The sequence below is a fragment of the Pantherophis guttatus genome, chromosome 3 (genome assembly GCF_059756535.1).
Source record: "Pantherophis guttatus breed Tessera chromosome 3, ASM5975653v1, whole genome shotgun sequence".
NCBI classification, from domain to species: domain Eukaryota; kingdom Metazoa; phylum Chordata; class Lepidosauria; order Squamata; family Colubridae; genus Pantherophis; species Pantherophis guttatus.
In genome coordinates, this window is record NC_142065.1 from 32,673,856 (window position 1) to 32,699,016 (window position 25,161).

The following is a 25,161-nucleotide window of genomic DNA, read 5'->3' on the forward strand; positions in this document are numbered from 1 at the left end:
CGCAAGCAAAAGTCTTTCCAGCCTCGTTGATGGAAAAAAAAGGAAAGCATTTCTGTCATAAGACTGTTGTTCTGGGAAAAGTATTAGTAGCACTAATGTGTATTAGCACACAGTACTCTTCTTTTGAAAAATAGCCATTTCTGGAACTCATGAAATACCAAACAGCACAGAATTTTAAAAATTTTTCCTGGATATATGCTACTGCCAAGCATGAAGGTCTTTACATGAGTAGGATACTCTTTTCCAATTCAGTCTATGGAGGAATTCCCATTAAGTGGAAAGCAGGGAAGATGCTGTTTGCACAAGTCTTTGTTTTATAATCAAGTACCTGAATGTTACTCTCCCAGGGTTCCTTTAAAGCCCCAGGAACTCCAGTCTTGAATGTCTATGGAGATTCTCAGTCATCCAGGTCATGGTTGTCCCAAAGGTGCTTCTTGGATGAGAAGCGAAACGTCTTCAAAGAAAAAACCAGAAAGTCCAGTTGCCTCTTGAAAAAGCACCTTTGGGACATCCAGTCTTGAATGGAGTCCTGCAAAGAGAAGTTCAACAAGGAAGGTGATGATCTTCTATAGCCTTTCCATCAGCAAATCATTCTGCAATTTAGTCCCATTAATGACACTGAAAAAAGAACTGACAAGAGTATTGGGTGGGGATGAGGGTCCATTCCCATCACAAAGCAGGGAAGTGGTTGAGAAGAAGGAATATGAAAAGCAAACATGGAACATGAGCTTCCCATGCACTGAGACAGCCATGCTAGCTGGGAATTCTGAGTACTGAAGCATTAAGGCAGCACAAACTCGAGAGGGGCTGCAGAACGAGAACAAGAGGCAAGGGAAGCAGAAGTTTATACAAAATAAGAGGCTGGTGTGTTTGCTAATAACAAAGCATTGCTTGCATCTTATTTTCACAATAGTAAGTGGTAAAAGGCCAGCTTCAAACAAATGGTGCATTTGTGGAAAAAGTAGTTACCGAAATGTTAGGCTAAATATTAAGGAAGAAACTCATGAATTCCTGCACTGAGCACGGTGTGGGATTCTGTGACCTTAAATGGCTCCTTCCAAATCAGGCCCCACAATTATGGGATGTTTAGCAGGCCTTTTTCTTACAATCATGCTCCCAGCTCATGGGTTGCATGAGCTGCTTGACCAAACAAGGGATCCCAGAGGAATGCCGGGGATCACATACTCTCCCACTGAAGTTATTTACATCAAAAGAGTACCCGAACAGAGCATATTTTTAATAATTGCAAAGTGGCCAGAGACCCCTGCAATGGCCCCCACATCAAGTGTAAAAGGACTTTGAGTTGTAAAAGGTTTGTGTTTATATAGAGCAGAATATACAAGCTTCAGGACTTCATGTGGCTCCAGAAAAACCTTGAGGAAGCTCTTTGAGTTCTCCCCAGAGTGCCAGAAAACGGCAACTTTGAATGTGATAAGCAATCATATAAGTAACTAATGATTGATTTAATTAACCGTTTTCCAAATCTATCTTAGTTTTTCTACAGACTTTACTCAGGTTTTGGCTTTATTTATTTATATATTATTCCACCTTTTTTCTCCTGCCATTTTGAGGGAGGCAGGCAACTCCTGTCTCAAAGGTCAATGTAGTTTTTAGTTTTTAAAAAAGAAATATATATTCTCCAAGGAAACAGTTTGTCCCAACTTCTGTGAAATGTGTCCTGTTTCAAAGGATCATTGTTTGCCACTAAAGTCATTTTGAGCTCTCAGAGCCTCAGAAGCTAATCTCCCAAAATTTTACTCCCCAGAGCACAACAAAGCATCACATTGATTCATATTTGTAATGCAAAGTTGCTCTGTTCACCCAGCTCTCTTGGTTACTCAACCCATTTCTAGGTTCACATAACTCTAAGATTACCATATTTGGGCTTCTTCAGACATTAAGAAAGAAGCATTTCATTGCTGCTGTTAATGGTAAAGTTTTTGGCAGGATAAAGTTCTGGTAGCCCTAACATGTACTGAACAATAGCCAAATGGACTGAGTGTCTATTACAAGGGTGTCAAGGCCCAGAGGCTGGATCCGTCCCACAGGGTACTTAGATCTGGCCCACGGGGCCAGCATGGAGACAGCGAAGGACCAGCATCAGTGCTTCTGCCAGCGAACATGGGCTCCCGAGCTCCATTTTCGGCTGCCACGGCAACCCTCTGCCAGTGAAAATGGAGTTCGGGAGCCCGTGTTTGCTGGCAGAGCGCTTGGGCCTCCACAGGCGCCCCCGACAAGAATGACGTCGAGCTGGCCATGCCCATTCTGGCCACACCCATCCCGGCCCCCCAAGGTCAAACACAACCCTGAGGCGGCTCTCAATGAAATCGAGTTTGACACCACTGGTCTATAACATGTTAAAACGCAGAAAACATACAATAATAACCAAGTTTAAGCATGTTGAGCCAATGTATTTCCTATGTTTTGAATTGACCTGGTTCAGCATGTTGCGTGAATGCACCCAATTTGTTGTCTTTCTTTCACTCATTTTGTTACCAAGAGCTATTTTTACAGCTATTCCCTTGCATAGCAGCAGTCAGTCCATGCTGACTAACAATTCCTTCATTTTGGACCAACCAATCACAGTTATGTAACTACCATCACATCGATCCTCAGTCTGTGTTAGTGATGCTTCACTAAAGCTTTCTCTGTAGTGGCTGGCTTGCAGCAACTAAAAATGAACTAGTCAGGCTTTTTAGGTGACTATAAAAGTAAAAATACTTTCACATCAAGCTCGACTTCTGGTGACCGCATAGAAACAAAGAGCTTTCTTGGCTTCAGTACAGAAAAGGTTTGCTACTGCTCTTCTGTGAAGTCTATCAACACTCCGGTGAAGCCCTCATTCCTGGTATTTTTTGATAAGTCTCCCACAGAAGTGCTAAATAGTCATTATTTTTTGTAGCCTCTACGGTCAAACAGGCTTGTGGTATTCTCTCATCTGGATTATTCTTGCATTTTTTTGAATGAGAAACTCTGAAATGTATGTTTATTTTTTACCATACTCAGTTACTTGTCTTCCTCACGCCCATAGCAATCTGACTTCTAGGGTAATGTTTCTCAACCTTGCTAAGTTTTAGATGTGTGGACTTCAACTCCCAGAATTCCCTAGCCAGCAACATTGAACAACCTAGAATATTAACCGGGCTGAAAGATACCATATGAAACTCAGGATTTCAGTATAGAAATTCCCAGTAATGAAGCTCTGAAATTCACTTAATGCTCTCATTTATTATTTGACTTAGCTGATGAATCTAAAACTTGCCTGATCATTTTTTTCTCCATTAAAAAGGGAAAATAGAGCTCTTGCTATCATCTCTTTTAATACACTTCTGGTATCTATAAGCAGAGAAAATATAGTTCCATGAACCATCTGCCATGTGAGCTCTGGAGAGTTGCTTCTTTAATTAACTTTCAAAGAAGTGAATAAATATTAAATCACACACAAATGGGAGTTAATTTTAAAAGGAACTGGGGCCAGGAAAGAATTCTAAGAAATCTACATCAGAAATGAAAGAATGATGGATGTTAACAGAATAACAGAGTTTTTCCACTGATTAATTGTTCTAACTTTCAGGAAAGTTCTCCTTTGTTCTAGGTCAGTGATGGTTAACCTTTTTGGTGCTGAGTGCCCAAAGAGCATGCATGGCCGAATGCACGCACGCATGCTCGAACCCCCCAAATGCAATGCAAGCGCCTCCACGTATGCACATACCTTCCATGCATACGCATGCATCCTTGTGCATGCGCCCACCGTGCATACACCCCGTGCCCCCGCACCCCATTTTGGCTTTCAGGTTGGTGCAGGAGCCTTTCCAGGCCCAAAATGGGGCACGTGGGGCATGCGTGCGAACCCCCAAAATGCAATGTGATAGCCCCCTATGTGCCCTGTCCCGTGTATGCATGCGGGCCTCCCCCACAAGCACCCCACCCCCGTGCATGCACAGCAGAGACCTGAAGATCTGCAGCTGGCAGGAGGCGCGGGTGCATGCGTGGTGGAGCTGGGCTGGGGAGACGACTGGAGTGCCAGGCAACATGACTCTCTGTGTCACTTCGGGCACGCTTGCCATCAGTGTTTTAGATTGTTTCTCTCCTTGATTAGTTTATATCCATTGCTTCTTATTTATTTATTTATTTATTTATTGGTTCGATTTATATGCCGCCCTTTTCCGGAGACTCAGGGCAGCTTACAATGCGTTAAGCAATAGCCTTCATACTTTTGTATATACCTGCTTAGTAGGGCTTTCAGGCCCCCCCAAGCGGTGTTCTTTTTATACAAATTCAGCTTATTGCCCCCACAAACCGAGTCCTCATTTTACCTACCTCAAAAGGATGAAAGGCTGAGTCAACCTTGAGCCTGGTGAGATTTGAACTTGCAGTAATTACAGGCAGCTGGTGTTACTTAACAATGCTTTAATCTGCTACGCCACCAAGGCTCTTAAAGGCTTTTAAGGCTTCTTGTCCTGCCTTCAGGTGCTCTGAAGAATAGTTTGACTCCCTCTTCTTTGTGGCAGCCCCTTAGATATTGGAACACTGCTATCATGTCACCCCATTCCTTCTTTTCATTAAACTTGACATATCCAATTCCAGCAACTGTTCTTTGTATGTTTCAGCCTCCAGTCCCCTAATCATCTTTGTTGCTCTTCTCTGCACTCTTTCTAGCGTCTCCACATCCTTTTTACAATGTGGCAACTAAAGCTGGATGCAGTATCCCAAATGTGCTTTTACCAAGGCATTATAAGGTGCTATTAACACTTCACGTGATCTTGATTCTATCCCTCTGTTAATGCAGCCTAAGACTGTGTTGGCTTTTTTGGCAGCTGCAGCATACTGCTGGCTCATATTGCATATTTGGAAATAAAACCAACAAATGTGACAATAACCCAAGGCTGTTACTTGCCAAAAGCCACAGCCTTTCCACCAGCTTTTATTACAATGAAAAACATGGATGGCACATGAAACCTGATTGAAATCCATGGTCTCCTGATAGAAAGTGCTAGAATTCAACAGAGCATTCTTTTACAAAGGCATCCCTAAGATTTCACTTCAGAACCACAACATGATACATTTACTTGGAATGGTGGAAATGCACATACTCTGAGCCACAGAGATTGATCATATTTATGTTTAATTTGGATCAGAGAGATGTATTTAAATTTAATTTGGATTGAAATTACATTATCTGGTGGGGTGAATCTTTCCATTTCACCATTATTTCAGAGGCAAGGCTTTTATCAAGAGATCTTACAAAGTTCCATCTTAAATTGGAAAATAAAATACGCTTGCAATTGAAAAGAGTTTAGGGAGTGGATTAACATCTGCTAATCCTGATAATACTGTTACATTGGCCATTTTAAGTGAGGATGGGGAAAAATGCAGATTGAAAGAGATAAAACCACATCTGTACAATAAAAATATTAAAACCCAAGATATTAAAATTAAAAAAAACCCTAAACTTAGCTCACTCTGTCCTAGAGCTTAGGGCGGGGGGAAGTTGTGAGTGCTTTTCTGGAAGTTTAATATTGTGGGGACCTGCCAAATTTCGGGGGGATGGGTGCTTCATAGTCTGATGGTTGCCATGTAAAAGGCAACTTCCCAGATCCCACAGAGGGCAACACTTATGGCAGTAGTGAGTTTCAATTTCGGTCGCTACCGATTTGCTCGCAGGCGCGCACACATGCTCACGTATGTCCGCAAAGCTTCTGCGCATGCACAGAGATGTCCGGGCGGGTGGGCAGAGCCTCCCATCGCCGCTGCTACCAGTTCGCCCAATCAGGGGCGAACCGGTAGCAACCCACCACTGACTTATGGGAAGAGACTTGAATAGGCCCATCTTATTCAATCTGGTAGAATTTTTTATTTATTTATTTATTATCAAATTTATATACCACCCTTCTCCCGAAGGATTCAGGGCGGTGCACAGCCAAAGTAAAAAACATAGATACACACATTAAAATATAGTTAAAATATATATATGCGTTTGGCCCCAGAATTAAAAGAACAATAACAAACCTATTAAAAACATTTAAAAATGTGTTAAACCAGCCAGGCTTGCTGCAAAAGATAGGTCTTCAGGGCACAGGTCTTGAATTCTTCGTATCTCTGGGGGCAGTTGATTCCAGAGGGCAGGTGCCCCCACAGAAAAGGCCACCAGTCTACATTGCTTGGCCGATGGCACCCTGAGGAGGCCCTCTCTGTGGGAGCGCACAGGTCGGTGGGAGGCCATTGGTAGCAGCAGGCGGTCTCAAAGATATCCAGGTCCTATGCCATGGAGCTCTTTAAAGGTGATAACCAACACCTTGAAGCGCACCCGGAAGACCACTGGAAGCCAGTGCAGCTCACGCAGGAGAGCTGTTATGTGGGAGCACCATGCAGCTCCTGTAACTACCCGGGCGGCCGCATTCTGGACCAGTTAGAGCCTCCGGGTGCTCTTCAAGGGGAGCCCCATGTAGAGAGCATTGCCATAGTCCAGGCGAGAGGTGACGAGGGCATGAGTGACTGTGCACAAGGAATCCTGATCTAGGAAGGGCCGCAACTGATGGATCAGGCGAACCTGATAAAAAGTCCCCCTGGCTACAGCCGTCAGATGTTCCTCCAAGGACAGCTGCGTATCCAGGAGGACGTCCAAACTGTGAGCCCTCTCCATGGCGGCCAAAGACTTGCCCCCAATAGTCAGTGATGGTGTCAACTGACTATATCGGGATGCTGGAAACCACAGCCACTCAGTCTTGGATGGGTTGAGTCTGAGCCTGTTCCTCCCCATCCAGATTCGCACGGCCTCCAGGCATCTCCAGAATGGGCAGATGTTCTTAGTTTCACACATAACCTGACCCCATGTCATATAGGGCTTTAAAAATAATAAACAGCACTTTGAATTGCATCTGGAAGGAAATTAGGATCCAGTGTAACTTGCCCAACAAGGATGTAACATGGGTAAACCTAGGGATATCATCAATCACTGCATGTGCTGCCACACTGTAGATCACTTGTAATTTCCAAATGGTCTTCAATGGCAGCTCCTTGTGGTGTGTGTTGCAGAGATACAAATTGGAAGTGACCAAAGCATGAATAACTCTGAGCAAGGCCTCCTGGGCCAGAAAAGGGTGAAATTGGCACACGTGACAAAGCTGAGCACGGGTCCTGCTAGCCAGAGCTGCCACCTAATACCTTGAGCAGGAGCTGTGAGTCCAGGACTCCCCCCAAATTGCACACCAGCTTAGTCCAGGGAATGGCCTCCTTGTCCAGAGTAAAAAATGACACATGACCTGGGCTTAGGGGGAACCAAAGATCCAAGGCCTGGGCTTGGGGAGAACCAAATTAATTTAATTTAATTATCGCATTTCTATGCCGCCCAACTCCCAAGGGACTCTGGGCGGCTTACAGCAAAAATAATGCGAACATAGAAAAATTATTTAAAAACATTATAAAAAAAGATCCAGGGCCACAAGCAAACAAACACACACTACACAAACTAATGCTATTAATTAATTTGTATACACAGTGGATGAGTACCAAATTTAGTCCTAGACCTAAGGCACTCACCAAGACTGATGGCAGCACCTGGCTTCCTTTATCTAAAAGCTAACCAGTGAACTCAGTTAACACTTAGATAGAAGACCACCCGGAAATATCTGCAAAAACATCCAGGAAAATGTCAGTGGCAACCCACATCAATATTATTGTCAAAAGAGGTACATGAATGTGCCCTTAAAGTGAACAGAAAAAAAGCTTGATTCAAAGAAGGTGTTTTCCTTTTTTTAGAGTAGATCCATTAAAATGAAGGTTCACTTCACAGAATATATATATATAAAATATTCAGCAGTGGAAAAAGCCTCCAAAATAGTAACTAAAGACTGAAAATCCTCACTGATTTTCAAGCATTAGAGAAGAAAAATGGAAAAGAACAGGAGCATTTGAATGGGATGTGTGTGTTAAAAAGGCAAGACAGTGGCCACAACTAAGCAATTGAAGTACCAATATCCCCATTTTTATAGGTATTGAATAGTGTACAGTCACAGAAACCATCTTGATTTTTTGATCTTTCCCCACAAATCCCTTGGAATAAAAGCAGAACTGGCTGAAACACTAACAAGAGCCTTATACAACTGCTGCATTTAATTGAAAGTTCCATCTGTAGCAAAATAAAATCAATCATAAATAGGTAGCAGCCATAACCTTCATTTCATGCCAGCTCTTCCTTGCTGGCCCCAAGAATCCCCTTAAACTGCATGACATTTACTTGTGAACATCTAGATAGAAATGCATAAGCACCTTCGGGATCAGAAATATTAGAAATTTGGCTTATGCTGGGGCATGAGCAAAGTAAACCTGCTGAGTAGACATCTGTAGATGACCTAGTTCCGAAAGCATCTGCCCCAGGATAAGGCTGGATGGGGGAATAACCATATGCATCCCCCTTTCCCTTCCAAAAGGGAGGAGGAAATGATACCATTGGGATTATGGGTCAGTAAGCTTAATAGCCATCTGTTGTCAGGGAGAGGAGATTAAACTCATGGGAGACAGTGACTTTCCTCTCCTTTTCAGCATAAGGGCCAGTTACAGCCTTCCAAACTCTGATATGGAACTTAAAATACATTGGGTTAATCTCCTTCACCGAATTCCAAATCTTTCAGACACAACCAATCCTTCTAAAACATTGTTCCAGAGGAAGATCTTCGGTATGCAGTGGGAAACAACTCATTTAGATAGTTCTGCCTGCTCACACTGGTGTCTTGTCAAACTTTGTATTGTCCTGTTTAACTTAGAATCATAGTTTTAACATAGAATCAGAACCTTGCAGGCCATCTAGCCCAATCTTCTTTTTAAGGAAGGACCAGCAAGCAGGGTGTTCTGTTTGACAAAAGACCCACCTGCCTCTGTTTGAACAGTAGCAGGTACAGCTCATGGGTGAAATCCAGCAGGTTCTGACAGGTTCGGGAGAACAGGTAGCGGAAATTTTTAGCAGTTCGGAGAACCGGTAGTGGAAATTTTAAATAGTTTGGCCCCAGAGTGGGGTGGGAATGGAGATTTTGCAGTATCCTTCCCCCAGGAGTGGGCTGGGAATGGAGATTTTGCAGTAACCTTCCCCTGGAGTTGGGTGGGAATGGAGATTTTGGAGTATCCTTCCCCTGGAATAGGGTGGGAATGGAGATTTTGGAGTATCCTTCCCCTGGAATAGGGTGGGAATGGAGATTTTGCAGTATCCATCCCCTGGAATGGGGTGGGAATGGAGATTTTGCAGTATCCTGCCACACCCACCAAGCCACACCCAAAGAACCAGTAGTAAAAAAAATGGATTTCACCACTGGTACAGATCTGCCTTAGCAAGATGGTTCATCTTGAAAAGGCATATTGCTCTTCCCTTTTTAAAATTAAATTTTATATTAGGCATGTTGCTCTCCCTGATGGAGACAAAGTGAAGCCGATGTGCCTCAGATGACTGATCCATATGACAATCATTTCTATCTGTATGCAAAAACCATTCTCTCCAGGGAAGGAAAACAACATGGTCTCTTCATCAATTGGAAGCGATTCTCATGGAGGCTTGCCTAAGGGACACTCCCCTTGAATCACCACCAAAGCATAATGCCAGCTTTATCAGCCCAATTATACAACTTGAGAAACGGAAAACCATCAGTAAAGTCTGTTTTTCTATAAAAGTAGAAAGGCTTTAAAACTTGCCCTGCCTTTTTCCTTTCTAATGTTTATACAACTTTACCATACACGGCTTCTAAATCTTCCTTCTGGTTTGCTCTCAGCTATGTCTACACATGCATCTCTCACATTAGGGATAATTTAATTCCTCCTTGTCACAAATTTATGTGAGCATCACTTCCCTCTCCCCAGTCAGCAATTGATCTACACTTGTGAGTGAGGTGGGAAAAAGCTTATCCTAAGTAAACTTTTCTGCATATAAGAGTGGAGTGCCTCTCTTAACTTTAACTGAAAAAGTGTATCTAATTAGTAGCAATACTAATTGTGGCTTACGACCAAAATTGAGACCGGAATTTCCAGCATTAAGAATGTGGTAATTAAGTGAGTCATGCCCAGTTTTACATTTATTTATTTTTTTGCTGTGGTTAATCACATGGTTGTTAAGTGAATCCAGCTCCACTCATTGTCTTTGTCAAAAGCTGGCTGGGAAAGTTGCAAATAACAATCATGTGACACCCCAGGATGCTGCACCATCACAAATACATACAGGTTACCAAGCACCTGGATTGTGATCCCCTGACTGTGGGGATACTGCCACAGTCATAAGTGAGAGAACCAATCGTAAGTCCTTTTTTTAAAGAGCTGTTGTAACTTTGAACAATTGTTAAACAAATTGTTGTACATAGAGGACTAAGTGTACCGATCGCAAAAAAGAAAGAGTTGCAGCCAATACAAATTATTTTTCTTTCGAGGGAAATTTTGTGGAATTACAATATTCACATACTTTCCTGGATCACTTTTATTTTACTGTCATTATCCTTAATTCCTACCTCATCTGGTAATTTTGAATGTATTAGATTATCTATTGGACAGGAGAAAGATGTAAAACAGATAACTAATTCTAAATAATCAAATGGTTGTCGGTACTTATGACCAATACACTCTGAAATCCTCTGTTAAATTTTATTGGAAAGATGATATTAATTTATACACAAAATGTTCTCATATTGCTTGATGTATGAGACAATAAACAGGCCAGGTTTAAAATCTAACACCAATATATACTGCAAAGTTTCTTAGTGTGTAAGAAAATGGAAATGCAAGATATAGTCTCATTCACTTTATCAATTGCATTATAAATATATGAATGCAAAAGTTGACATCACCCAGGAAAACATCTATTACTTATTCTACAAGCAACAACAACAAAAAAAAATGACAAAAGCTGAATTGGCTATTGGAGAACTAAACTGTGTAGCACAATTTTCTTCATTTTGGTACCTTCAGAAAAGTGGGGATTGCAGTTCTCATATTTCCTAGCTAGCCTAATTGAATCCCTCTATATTTCCAGGTTCTCAGGCTGCAGAAAGGTATTTGGTGCATAATTTAGACAGGAAATCCATTTCTTATTTCATTTTGATTACACTTCCGTATTTTAGCCCTTGAAAAATTGGGAGAAAAAACTAGGAAAGAATATTTGGCAAAGAGATGCAAAGGGTAAGATAATCTCCTGTGTTCCGAAGTTGTTATTACATGATACCAAGGAGAGAAAGGGAGAGAAAAAAAGAGACTTTTCTGTTTAGCATTTTAAGATTTGCTCGAAAACTACACAGCTTGTAGGAATCTTGGTATCAGTATAGTAACAACTTTGGAGGACAGGAGCGTATCTTAAATATTTACATAATGATTCCTTATCAAGACTAGCAGTACCACCCAAGCGGCTGGAATTCTGTACACATTTTCCTGACAGTTCATGGTGTTGAATGTAGGGCTGCTTTTTCTGACTGCATAATATGAATGTATAGAAACTGTAAAGTTTTAAGAAAAGTAATTCAGCTAGTAGAAATCCAATCTCTCACTTTTAATAGGAAATGAAATCCATCTTAAAAGAAGGGTTAATTTTTAAACAGAGGCAAGAATGAAATATATCAAAGAAAAAGAAGACCGTATTCAGCATTTTAATTTTTTAAAAAATTATTGATCTATTCTGTATTGAATAGGCAACATTTTTGGCAGAGGGCATATTTTGAATTTTGTGAAAATGCATTAGGCATACAGGTAGTTATCAAATTACAACCACAATTGAACCTAAAATTATTATTGTCTCCTAAGTGAGACAAATGTTAAGTGAGTTTTACCCCGTTTTACACTTTCTTGCCATAGTTAAGTGAATCACTGCAGTTTTTAAATTAGTAATAATGTTAAGTGAATCTAGCTTCCCTATTGACTTTGCTTATCAGGTCTCAAAAGGTGATCACATGATCCTGGGACATTGCAACCATCATAAATGTAACTCAGTTGTCAATCATCTGAATTTTGATCACGTGATGGTGGGAATGCTGCATAAGTGTGAAAAACTATCATAAGTCACTTTTTTCAGTGCTGTTGTAACTTTGAACAGTCACTAAATGAACTGTTATAAATCAAGGATTACCTGTACTTATAAAACAGTTGCTATGTGACTAGAATTATCTAGTCACAAAATAATTATGCTACAAATGTGGCCACTTATATCTCTATATTTCTACATTTATCAGAAAGTAAACTAGCCTCTCAGCATGCTCTCTAGCTTCCCAACACTTATAGCTCTAAAAAAAAAAATCATTGGAGGAAATAAATATGAGGCTAGCAGGTGGCACTATGGTTTACAATGGGCCACCTTTCTATTTAATTTTGTTTAAAAAATCTTTTAAAAGTTAGATAGACTATGAGTCTGATGAGGACCAAGGAAAGTGCTGGGTATTGATATGATGTGGACACCACATTGTCTATTTTTGTTCTATATAATCTGACTCTAATGCTTTAAGACCTTGTCATCACCTCATTCAGTTGATAGAGCAACCGAATTCTATCCATTACGGTACTCTTGTGCTCTGGAAGATGACATCAATATCAGCTCTATAAAAAAAAAGTGCTAGCACTATGTTCTTCTGGATTTCTCCTCTACTGCATTATTGGAAATTTGTTTCATATTTCAATGGGTTGTATATTGATTTGAACATTTCAAGCCACAGCTTAATTCTTTTACGAGTTCTGTTTTACAAAGACCAGGCTTTCCAAAATTATCCTGTTAGATAAGAACATAGGATGGGAAAAGAACGATACAGAAAGGAGCAGGGAGGTCTTGTTTTGGTAATCAGCCAAGTCCGAGTTTTTAAATTAAAAAATATTTTTAGAATGAAGACTTTTTAGTAAAAACTTCAGAAGAGAATGGCCACTAATGGTTGCTAAGGAAAATTTTACAAAACATACCTAAGAATACTCATAAGATCATCATCACAGTATAAAAAAATGCTACGTGCTTATGACCTTTGTGGAATTCATCAGCTTCTATTCAAATAGGACAGTTAATGCAAAAAAATAGCTTTACCCCTCACTTTGGTATCTCTACTCAACTGTATTTCTTATATCAAGATATAGACTTTACAATCTTTGCCTATAGCAGGTAGATATTTTTCTTAAAATGAGACGGATTTAAGAGACTGCCATCAAACAGCTGATAGCTGAACTCCATAGCTAGAAGAACACGAGTAATGTCACAGAAATTCTATTCTACATTTACATTTTACAGTTGCAGTTCATCTTTGATATACCTGGTGTGTCCAAATCCATCATTTGTAATTTCATGGATACAGATGAACTTCTGAGTACTTTCCTAGTCCATACAGCTGCAGAGCAAAACTTAAAATGTTTATACTTTTATTTTATTACACAAGTGGTTTACTTTAATATAGCAATTAATATATTACCAGATCTCTTAGCATTATTAGTTCATCTACTATTTTAGACATCTTGGAATCATATGTAATCATGGGCTATAAAAACAAATGGCAGCCAGATCAGATGAACACCATAGAGTGTATGATGCTTGGTATATATAAAGCCATACATGTCAAAAATGTTGATATTTCAGCAAAACCTAAACTATTTGAATGTGGTTGCATTTTAAAAATTACACTTCAGACTTTCACAATCTTGTTATCTTTCAGATGTGCTAGAATTTGATTCTAATAATTCTCAGCCAGAATATCAAAATCAAAAACATCTGCTTAATTATTTAATCAATGCAGAGATGAAAACAAGGTCTTTCCGTTCAGGAAGGCATTCTTACTGGTTAAATAATATTCAGCGTAACAATGACATCTCAAAATAAATACATCTGTTCCCCTGCCTTCCTCTCACACAGAGTAAGAGTCATGATTTCAGGCCTAGTGCTGTTTAAATGTAAAATAACTTTTTAAATTCCTGATAAGAAGATAAGAAAACATAGTGACAGTATGTGATTAGGAAATGCCCATGAAAATCTCAGACACTGAAAGGGCTACAGAATAAGATTAAGTGGAGTAGGATTTTAGAGTCATAGCTATTTCTGTGTGCCATTGAAAGTATGCCAAATAATAGAACATATGTAATTTTCTGATTCAGAGCAGTTTATAGTTTTATAAAGTGTGTTTGTGTGTGTACATAAATTTCAAATTACCCATTTACCATGACTTGTCATGGATAGGCAACTTTATTTAAAAAAATCTATTTCAAGTTAAGCAGGAAGGACACAAATAGGGCGTGGAGAAGCATAATTTGCACTTTGATATTAATTGTGGCAAGTGTCACATTTTAAACCAGCCATGATTAATTATATCCAAATTTCCACCCCCACCCACCCCCTTCCATTAGCTTTTTGAAAATCCCACATTTGCAGATCCCATTTTAGCAATGCAGCTAAGATTTGACTTGCCAGCCACTGGTATCATTAAATTATGCTTGCTAAAATATGAACTGAAATATGAACTACCCTGCAAAGCTATCCGTAATGAAGAGAAGTTGATCTTGATGTCCATCCTCCTCAGCCTTCCACACTTGTTTTTTACTTGATACCTCTGTCAAATCTCCTTTTTCCAGCGATACCAAAATAAAAAGGTGACATTGCTCCCCGCAGGCCTTTGCCATCCAATTATCAAAGGCCCAGGCCAGGCCCAAACCCCAGCACTCCAAAACGTGACAGCCCATCCACCCAGGTCAAAAGAGGACAGCTTCAGCATGCGTAGGTTGGGAGAGGGAGGAGGGAGATTGGAAAGGGCTGGCCTTGGTGACGTCACAATGTCATATGCAAATGACGAGACCGTCAAGACAGGCTTTCAGTCCCAGGCAGCCAATGGCAACAGAAACCCGTTTTTAATCTTAATCCGTTGACGAAGAAGCGAATAACAAAAGAAGAGCAGCAAGAGAAGACAACGGGGATGCGAGAAAGAGGAGAAATCACAGTGAAAGTCACGAAATTACGCGCTTGTTCTTTTTTTTTTTTTCCCCCCTCTTCCCCTTCGGAACTGGATCTAGAAAGTTGTCATTTAACACGATTGCTCCCCTTCTCTACCCCCCCCCACTGTTTCATCTTTAAAGAGAAAAAACACCCATTTTGCTTTCTTGTATCTGACGTAGTGGGCTTTAATTCAGAAGCTGATGTCACTCAACAGTCAAGTCCTTTCAGCAAACGCAAGGCCCTGCCTGGTCTTACCCAACGCTACTTGCCAGGGATCTCAAAAGGAGGAGTTCCAGATTCCGTTCTTTCCAGCTCTCCGCCTTACCCGAGTCCATCCAAGGACGCGTCTGAAAAACCAGAGTGATAGCTGTTGTACTTCTTAAAACCCGGTCCCTTCGCCCAAGCTCCACAAAAGGTGACAATCGCCAGCGAAGCCAAAACAAACGGAAGGAAGAGACCGAGCAAACCGCCTTACATCTAGCTGGGCATTAGCTGTAGGGACCCATCCCACCTCCCCACCTAGCGAGAGCGAGCCGGCCGGATTGCGGTGCGTAATCCCTCTCCCCCTGGCAGAGCTACGGGGAAGCTGGCGCTCAAGGCTACAACTGAACGCAAAGTCCCCGCTCTGAAGGAGCTGCAGCTAATTTACGAGGGACCCTTTCCAATCCGCCAGCAGCGCCTGCTATGACCTCAGGGAGAGGGAGAAGCGAGCCTCCGCACCCACAAGGCGAGGGGTGGTTTCTTCCCCCCCCCCACTCCCGTCTTCCCTTCCTCCTCTCTGCATCTTTCCTTCCTTCTCTCCCCGAATTTTAGTCGTTTCTGCGGGTTGGGCTGCGCCTCTTCCTTGATGGTTCCCCCCAAAGAAAGTCAAAGACAAAAGGCTCTTTTTGCACCGACTGACTCGAGGAAGCCAGTCAACGGCTCAGATCCCGAGCTCCTCGCGGGCTCCTTCTGACATTCCCCCACCCCCCTCTCTCCGGACAGCCTTTTGTTGAATAGCGATTCCTTTCCCGAATGAACTAACACTATTCATTGTGAAGGGTTATGAAGCGGTTTATCAGCGCACCTGTTTCTTAAACCTGAGAGGTCTCGTAAACCTTAACACTAATATGATACGCGCGCACACACATCAGTTTTCACCCGCAAGTGGTTTAAAGTAAACAAGGTACCACCAATAGCCTCCCCCTCCCCACCCCGCGCCATACCTAGCGAGTCTGGTTTCTCAACTCAACACAAAGATCTTGATCTATTCTGCTACCGCCGAATAAGGCTGCTTGGTCTCTCCCTGCTAACCCAGAAGATGAAACCAACAACGCGTCCATAACAACATACTAAGAAATCTACAACGAAGCACCAAGGCGCAAAGATGTACTGCCAAATACAAAGGACAATTAAAAATGTCCCCCCAGAAAGAAAGTCGGGATCAAAACTGAATGCCAAACGCTACTGCGAAAAAGAAAATATGAAGTGCTGAAGCAAAAGAAACAGAAAACAAAGAAACAAAGACCCGAGCAACAGCATACAGTATCTATCGCAGGTGGTTTCTTTCCCACAAAGAGAGAGAGGGTCCCCCAGTTTAAAAATAAACTGTCGGAGAGAGGGAGAGCATCACTTACCTTCACTTGCCTTTTAATGTCATCAACTCTTTTGTAAATCACGCCACAAGCACACACATATAAAAAAAACCTACAAGTTTTTTTGTTCAAGCACCAGCTTTAGGCGAAGTCTGTGAGGTAGTTTTAATTGAAATCAACAACTAAGGTTCATAATAGAACTGAGGATTGTTTTTTTTTTTTTAAAGACACCCCACCGGGAAAAAAAAATTAAACATTAAGCAAGAAAAGGAGATGGTTGCGGCGGTAATGTCAATTGTGTCTCTGATCTTCTCAGAAGATATGCAAACACTGCAAGATACATGCAGATGCCCTTGCATCCGGACGCTCTCCCTCCCCAAATGTAGTTTTCGTATTATTATTTTTCGGTTATTGCTGAATCCCCAGTTGATCTTGGCTCAGAAATTGGAACGTTCAAACAGCTGATTGTGGCGTCACAAAGGAGCCCGCCCGCCGCCGGAATGGTAAGCGCTCGCACCAGCCAATAAGAGGCGGCCAACGGCTGAAAGGCGGGGCTTTTTGTGCCTCGGTGGGGGGAGTTATGAGGCTCCACGTGAGTGTTGAGACCCGTGGTGGAAAGAAGGGCTGGGCTTTGCGACGCGGTGGCAGAGGTAGGTCTCTTAATACAAAGTAGATCCGTGTGGTCAATTCGTTCGAGGGATCTATGAGGCAGGCGGCGTGAAGAACCGAAAAAAAAAAGGGGGGGCGGGACACTCCTCTTATGGGATCGCTTTAGAATCCGGTGAAATAAAGAACTTTTTCTGTATCTGCTCCTGAGGTCTTGGTGAGGATCTTTAAAAAGCTGCTCAGTTCCCGTTCCGATTTCCAAGGGATCGCCCTGTCAAAAAAAAAAACAGACCCGTGGAAGTGATATTTGTAATAACGTTCGGCAGTCATGTTGTGTTACCTAATGTGTCTGCCACCATCCACGAATTCCCAGTAATTGTTGCACTTGCTTTGCATAAGAACTGTGTGGTTACATATCCTGCATTTCCTTCCCATTCTTAGACATCCACACTAACATTGAGGGGTTTTTTTTTCTTTTTCTCCTCACGTATCTGTCAAATGAGATGGTGTTTTGCCCATTTTAAAGCAGGCCTTTGTCTTAAAAGGTTTAGGGTAAAGTATGATTTATTTTTGATCTTTCTCTTTTTACATAAGAAGAATGGCATTCAGTTGAAACATAAGCTAGCAAGTTTTACAGTTTTGTTTTAATCACTCAATCTTTAGTTATGGTCACAGACCAGGATACAGTTTTAGTTTAAAGATAGCAACCCCTTCAAATTAAATAGAAGCAAAGGCGTTTGTTTATACTAAGGTTGAAGGACACTATGAAAATGTGTACTGTGTGTACCTACGAAGTATGTGTGAGAAGCACTCTTCAGTGTGGCTTCTCTTTCTAAAACCTTCAAATAAGCAGATACTTTTAAAAGATCCTGTAACATAACCTGGTAGATATTAAGAAATAGAATTATATAAATCTACATTATAATCTTACATCATATCACTAGGATATAGACATGCTACATTTGTTTAAAAAACCTCTCTTGAGGCATTTTAAGGACACGTTTACACTCTTGCCTTCTTGACTCCTAAGTCTATCCAAAGGAGCTCAGAGCTGACCTTTGGCTGTCTGTACTTCTGTTGGCTTCAAAACACAGAATAAGCAGAAAATGCCAGAGGCTAGCCAGTACTCTGTGTTGCATCAGTGTGTGCCTTCAAAAAATGTTCTACTGTTGACACCTTGATAGAGTGACTGCAGGTTCCAAAGTAACAAAAAACAAAAAAAACAACCCAACCAAAAAAAAAACCAAACCCAAACTCCACACAAAATGGAAAGAGAAGAAATTGCTAATATACCTCTCCCATCATCCTTTTTGTTCAGGTTTGTACTTTTGTTCAGTTGATTGAAAAATAACAAAAATGACCATTAGGAAGAAGGGAAGCAGAAAGGTGTCCAGAGAAGATAGTGAATAGCAGCTTGGTACGTGCTACTGCAGCAATTGATAAAGGGGAGATACCTTCTAAGTTGGGGGTGTCAAACTCAAGGCCCGTGCGCCGAATCCGGCCTGCAGGGTGTTTAGATCTGGCCTGCGGGGGCGCCCTAGAAACAGCGAAGGACTGGCCCGCAGTGCCTCTGCCAGTGAAAATGGCGCTTGGGAGGGCCGCAGGCAGCCCTCCTGATCTCTGTTTTCGCTGGCAGAGGATTGCAGGAAGCCTTTGCAGCCAAAAATGGAGCTTGGGAGCCCGTTTTCGTCAGCAGAGCATTCAGGCCACCACAGGCACCCCCAACAAGAGTGATGTTGAACTGGCCATGCCCACCCTTGCCATGCTCCCTGGCCCCCCTGAGGCCAAACACAACTCTGATGCAGCCCTCAAATGAAATCAAGTTTGACACCCCTGTTCTAAATGAATAGAATCTGAAGTAATAAAGATGCTGCTTTGAATCTGGGAGGCAGAGAGAGGGAAGAATTCCCAGAGGTACTTGTGAACTCCTGTTTACATGTCAGCCACATAATACACCTCCAAACCCATGCTCAAAACTTTGCCTCAGTTTATCCTGTATTTAAAAATCCAGGGTTTTGTTTTTGTGTTGTGAGATTCCTCAAAGATCAAACATTGCCAAATGCATTTTCCTTTCTGTATGGTGATCTTTCTGTTACATGAGCCTTAAGATCCCCACCTTCACTCCATGGCCCAACAGGTTTCACAGCTTTGCAAATCTTTGGCTTTATTTGCACTGTGCAGTGGTAAACTGTAAATCTCTCTTACAGTAGTTCTCCCCATCACTTCCTCCCACAAAATGAGACAAACTTCAAAATATTAATGATCATGCGAACAAATCATGCCCAAAACATTTGTTCATAAGCTGCTCGTTAAAGGGCTGGAGCAGTCCAGCAGACTTATTGTGACATGTTTAGATAAAGTGACTTCTATTTCACAAATCCTTTAGCCTTTGAGGTGCCTAAGAAGCTCTTTATTGCTTTTGTTATAGAAAATTAATCTAGCTGCCTGCATCCAAATGTAGCCCTGTCTAGCTAAGTGGGGTTCTTATCATAGTCATACTGAATGTGGTTTCAGTTGAGGAGCCACGAAGTAAAGGAAGAGCTTAAAAAATGCAGGTTGTTGGCTACAATTATAGTATAAAAATTACTAAATGAATAAATTGCCGTGTAATAGAGACAAGTCTAAGAATCTTCCCCCACTTGCATTAACCACAGCACAAAAATGCCCTTGGCAACAGTTTTGTTTTCTGTTATGTCCTCATAACATGGCCTTCATCTTATTCTCAGGCCATAAATGAGATGGCCTTAGCTTGTCCTTAGATGTACTAGATTAATATTTTCCTCTTTCTTCCAGTGCTCTCCAAGGGCAGCCTCAAGGTTAGCCAGATCTGTTAGGCTTGGTCACCTTTATTTTGGAGGGAGGTCAGGTGACTGAAGTGATTTGAAGCAGCAGCAAATGGGGATCGGCAACAGGAACAAATAATGTTATGCGGGCAGTGTTTAATGTCTACTTAAGGATTAGTGGATTGCACTTCAACTCAGCAGTGGAGAAAGGACCTATGAAGGGGAAAAGTTTACTACTAAACTTGACAATCCAACTGTGTAAATCTGAACCTTCATTTTAGACTTGTTTCTTGTACTACGTAGTGTAGAATAAACTACATTTAGAATTCAAACAGATGACCTATGACCAATTTGGTCATCCTTTCAGAGATATTTCGTTATTTAATAAAGAAGCAGAATAATTGTGGATGGGCAATCATCAGTGGGAGTGGGAGTGACTTTTGACTTCCTGCTGGCTTCCCCAATGACTTTGCTTGTGGGAAGCTGGCAGGGAGCATTGGATGTCAAGATCATGTGACTATGGCTGAGCCCAGTCACACTGCAATGGCCACAGGTTCATGAATATAACTGTTCTGAAGATCCTTAAAATTTTAATTTCATGGGAGTATTGGGCCTTGGATTTTGGACCCATTATTTAAATTAGCCCATTTGAGGTACCTTACTTCAAAAATGGTTGTCCTGTGAGGCACAGTTTGGGCTAAAAAGAGATTGGAGAGCTTTAGAGTCATATAAATTAAACCATTTTGAACACTTACTTCCAGCTTTTTGACCCAATTGTTGTGAAATGAAAATTTCATACTAGTTTTAATAGCCTAAGATAATGGATTCAAGAATGATAGAATTCTCAATCTTGCATAGCAATGTCTGTTATTAATTCTGAAGTTCAGTGTACTTCTTTTGATCTCCAGTCTGCTTTAGATGGTGATGGAATATGTGTTAAAGGAATACAGCTTATTCTGGAAAAAAAAACATTTGAGTAAAACATTTAAGGAGATCTAGTTGGATATTTGCTATATCCCATTATTAAAATCCCCATGTGAACTCATGAATGTCAGATGTTGCTATGCAGTTATATTATGCAGTATTATTTTCCTTTTCACTTTCATAATCCTTTTAGAGTGGAATTTTTTGGTTTAGAAATGTTACATTACAATACCTTCCTGATGTTTATAGATATTCCTTTTTTTACTCCTATTTTTTTTAAACAAGGAAGCAGGGGATGAAGTCAATGATCTCAGCACTGAAGCAGCCAAAAAGTTCAGAGATGGACGTTTCAATATAATGGAAATCTCAGTATAACTATGGGGAGAGTTATATGAAGAGAGAGAACCTGTCAGTCAAATCTCATACTGTCTTTGGTGGTTCTTTAGCCCTGGAAAACGTGATGTGAAATCGCTTGGTAAGAACTGATTCCATTTAACCATCAGGGACCAATAATAGCATTTCATCAGGATCTGAGTTTCCCACCTGAGGTTTCCGCTGAGATGATTCTAGAGTGATTTCATGAGACTTGTTGAAAACATTGCTTCTTGCCTACTCTGACTAGTATGGCTGGGCCAGCTCTTCCAGTATAGAATGAGTTGGACAGAAATAGAAACAAGAACAAGCAGATTATACAGGAAAGGAACATTGGGAAAGCAGCAGGAATTTATAGCTTCCAAAATCAGCACACCGATTTTTTTTTGAGTCATCATCAGTGATTGACATGACACTTTTCCATTTATTGAAGGCTAACCTGAACTATATATTGTGCTCCCAACCGATTTTATTTCTGTGATTGGTTATTCCTGGAATTCCCAGCTGTGAAACCTTCAAAATAAAGCAAATAAAAAGAAGTATTCAAAACATTGTGAGATAGTGAAATATTATGAGATGTCAAAATGCTAAAAACCAAGCAATTTACATAATTTTAGGATAAATGCCCAAATCTCGTACATTACGGAAAAACACATGAGATTTTGTCATTCGGTTGGATTGAGGTGGAAAACTATAGAAATTGAATGAATGAATGAATAAATAAATGAAAATAAAAAGTTCTGAAATTATGAAAGAGTGTGGAGATTTGACAAATTCATGAGGTTTCACATATTCTGATGGACTCTTGCGTAAGTTTGGGCAGTGGTGAAAAAGTTATAATTCCTACTGAATTACATAACCTGAAACGTGTATCCCAACTTCTGATATACCAGTACGGTGTTCTGCAATATAACTTTAACATTATACAGGTGAAACTCGAAAAATTAGAATATCGTGCAAAAGTTCATTTATTTCAGTAATGCAACTTAAAAGGTGAAACTAATATATGAGATAGACTCATTACATGCAAAGCGAGATAGTTCAAGCCTTGATTTGTCATAATTTTGATAATTATGGCTTACAGCTCATGAAAACCCCAAATTCACAATCTCAGAAAATTAGAATATTGTGAAAAGGTTCAATATTCTAGGCTCAAAAGTGTCACACTCTAATCAGCTAATTAAGCCATAACACCTGCAAAGGGTTCCTGAGCCTTTAAATGGTCTCTCAGTCTGGTTCAGTAGGAATCACAATCATGGGAAAGACTGCTGACCTGACAGTTGTTCAGAAAACCATCATTGACACCTTCCATAAGGAGGGAAAGCCTCAAAAGGTAATTGCAAAAGAAGTTGGATGTTCCCAAAGTGCCTTATCAGAGCACATTAATAGAAAGTTATGTGGAAGGGAAAAGTGTGGAAGAAAAAGGTACACAAGCAGCAGGGATGACCGCAGCCTGGAGAAGATTGTCAGGAAAAGGCCATTCAAAAGTGTTGGGGACTTTCACAAGGAGTGGACTGAGGCTGGAGTCAGTGCATCAAGAGCCACCACATACAGACGGATCCTGGACATGGGCTTCAAATGTATTCCTCTTGTCAAGCCGCTCCTGAACAACCAACAACATCAGAAGCGTCTTACCTGGGCTAAAGAAAAAAAGAACTGGTCTGTTGCTCAGTGGTCCAAAGTCCTCTTTTTCTGATGAGAGCAACTTTTGCATCTCATTTGGAAACCAAGGACCCAGAGTCTGGAGGAAGAATGGAGAGGTACACACTGCAAGATGCTTGAAGTCCAGTGTGAAGTTTCCACAGTCTGTGTTGATTTGGGGAGCCATGTCATCTGCTGGTGTTGGTCCACTGTGCTTCATTAAGTCCAGGGTCAATGCAGCCGTCTACCAGGAGATTTTGTAGCACTTCATGCTTCCTTCCACAGACAAGCTTTATGGGGATGCTGACTTCATTTTCTAGCAGGACTTGGCACCTTCCCACACTGCCAAAAGTATCAAAACCTGATTCAATGATCATGGGATTACTGTGCTTGATTGGCCAGCAAACTCGCCTGACCTTAACCCCATAGAGAATCTATGGGGCATTGCCAAGAGAAAGATGAGAGACATGAGACCGAACAATGCACAAGAGCCACAGGCTTGATAGCATCCATGCCACGCCACATTGAAGCAGTAATTGATGCAAAAGGGGCCCAAACCAAGTACTGGGTACATATGCATGCTTATACTTTTCAGAGGTCCGATATTGTTCTATGTACAAGCCTTGTTTTATTGATTTCATATAATATTCTAATTTTCTGAGATTGTGAATTTGGGGTTTTCATGAGCCGTAAGCCATAATCATCAATATTATGACAAATCAAGGCTTGAACTATCTCGCTTTGCATGTAATGAGTCTATCTCATATATTAGTTTCACCTTTTAAGTTGCATTACTGAAATAAAAACTTTTGCACGATATTCTAATTTTTCGAGTTTCACCTGTATGTTTTATAACATAAACCAGGAGACGTGAGTTCTAGTCCCGTCTTAACCATGGAAGCTGGCTGGGTGATTTTCACCTCACCTCACCTCACAGGGATGTTGTTATTGGCAAAACAGGAGAAGAAAGAAGGAGTGTTAGGTATGTTTGCTGCCTTGAGTTATTTATAAAAATGATAAAGGCTGGATAAAAAGTAAATACTGTAAAATAAATATTAAAAATAAAAATATTACCATTGCAAATAAGTTTGTTTCAGCAATCAGGAGTTTTTTGTCCTCCATTTCTCAAAGAATTGGGCAACTTTTCTTTAAAACAATGAAAAGGATTTTCTTGACACGCTAAAGGATACTGAATAGCAGGCTGCCAGAAATATAGTCAGGCTGAATTAGCAGGTCTTAGTTAGGGTTATCATATCAAAGTAGCAAAAATATAAAGAACTCCTAAGCGGCAAGAAAGAGTTTTAAAAATGCTAACACTCTCCTTCCATCTGGTTGACATCTAATTTTTACAGCCCATATATAGCATCTCCAGCTTCGATGAACATTGCAAAGCAAGAACTATGTTTTTGCAGAAAATAAGAAGTTCTGTGTCAGACATCATAATTGAAAAGACTTGAATATTGATCATGCAAGCTGGTGTGTGTTGTGCTACAGGGAGGTTTGTAGTGCTTCCAGCCACTAGTAATCAAAAGCAACGTGCAATTATTTTTTCTTCGTTTTATTAAGGATGTTTCTTCAGATGCCAGAAATTAAAGTCAAACCATGTCCTAAATTTGTCCCCTTCCATATTGTAATAGCATTTTTACCAGCCCTCATATTCAAAAGTAGCCAATAGTATTCTGGAGGCCTGAAAAACAGATCTTTAGTCTTAGCAGTTCATGTTTGTTTAGAAGAGAAGAGTCTAATAATGTCTGAAGATAGCTGGAGTGTAATAGTTGCTGCCCAAACCCTGTTGGTTTTTTTGTACATAATTTAGAGTGTTGCTTTGAGCATTATACCATGGCAACTTAATGTAAAATGAGGCTTCCTGTAACCACATCTATTTCTCAGACTCTGCATGCTCACAAAAACAAATACTTTATCCTTGATTTCACTTTGTATGTGCGTTTTCTGACCTTCATGTACAGCCAAAGTGCATAACTTTTTCCATGCAAAGGGATATTCTTAGCCTTTGAGCGTTGGTTGAGACTCAAACTCCCAAAAATGGTAGGTGATTGATTGGTAGGTGCGATCACAATAACATCTAAAATTCATTTTATTTCATTGTGGGGGTAATTAAATACAAAAGTTATATTTTATATTTATGGAAGACAGATTTCTTAAGGTGAACATCCCAAATAAATAAATCAGCATAAATGTAGAGGTTTCCAGAAGAGAAAGTTGCTTGACATTACCCTTGTCAAGAGGCTGGTCTTGCATCACCATATGCTTCTGATAGTCACAGAATACTATTTGCCATTTGAGGCATCAGAAGAAGAGGGCACTGGCAATTGAGGGTCTTGGCAACTTGCCT

At 40.7% G+C, this 25,161-nt stretch overlaps 1 protein-coding gene and 1 long non-coding RNA gene across 9 annotated transcripts in view; one reads left to right on the forward strand and one right to left on the reverse strand.

Moving 5' to 3' along the window:
* TP53INP2 (tumor protein p53 inducible nuclear protein 2) overlaps nt 1–16,979 on the reverse strand; it is a 33,914-nt gene extending 16,935 nt beyond the window's left edge. For 3 of the 8 annotated variants that reach the window (XM_034414018.3, XM_034414015.3, XM_034414012.3), the window contains exon 1: nt 16,525–16,979. The gene's annotated coding sequence lies outside the window, so the exon portion shown is untranslated. Of the gene's footprint in view, nt 1–15,163; nt 15,256–16,524 lie in introns of those variants that run through there. The other 5 variants (XM_087889220.1, XM_087889218.1, XM_087889221.1 and 2 more) reach the window with 5 other exon arrangements.
* Nucleotides 16,975–21,921, forward strand: LOC117663669 (uncharacterized). The gene is made up of 2 exons (XR_004590782.3): nt 16,975–17,132; nt 21,081–21,921. It is a non-coding gene; the product is annotated as an uncharacterized LOC117663669 (long non-coding RNA).
* Nucleotides 21,922–25,161: the final 3,240 nt, after the last annotated feature.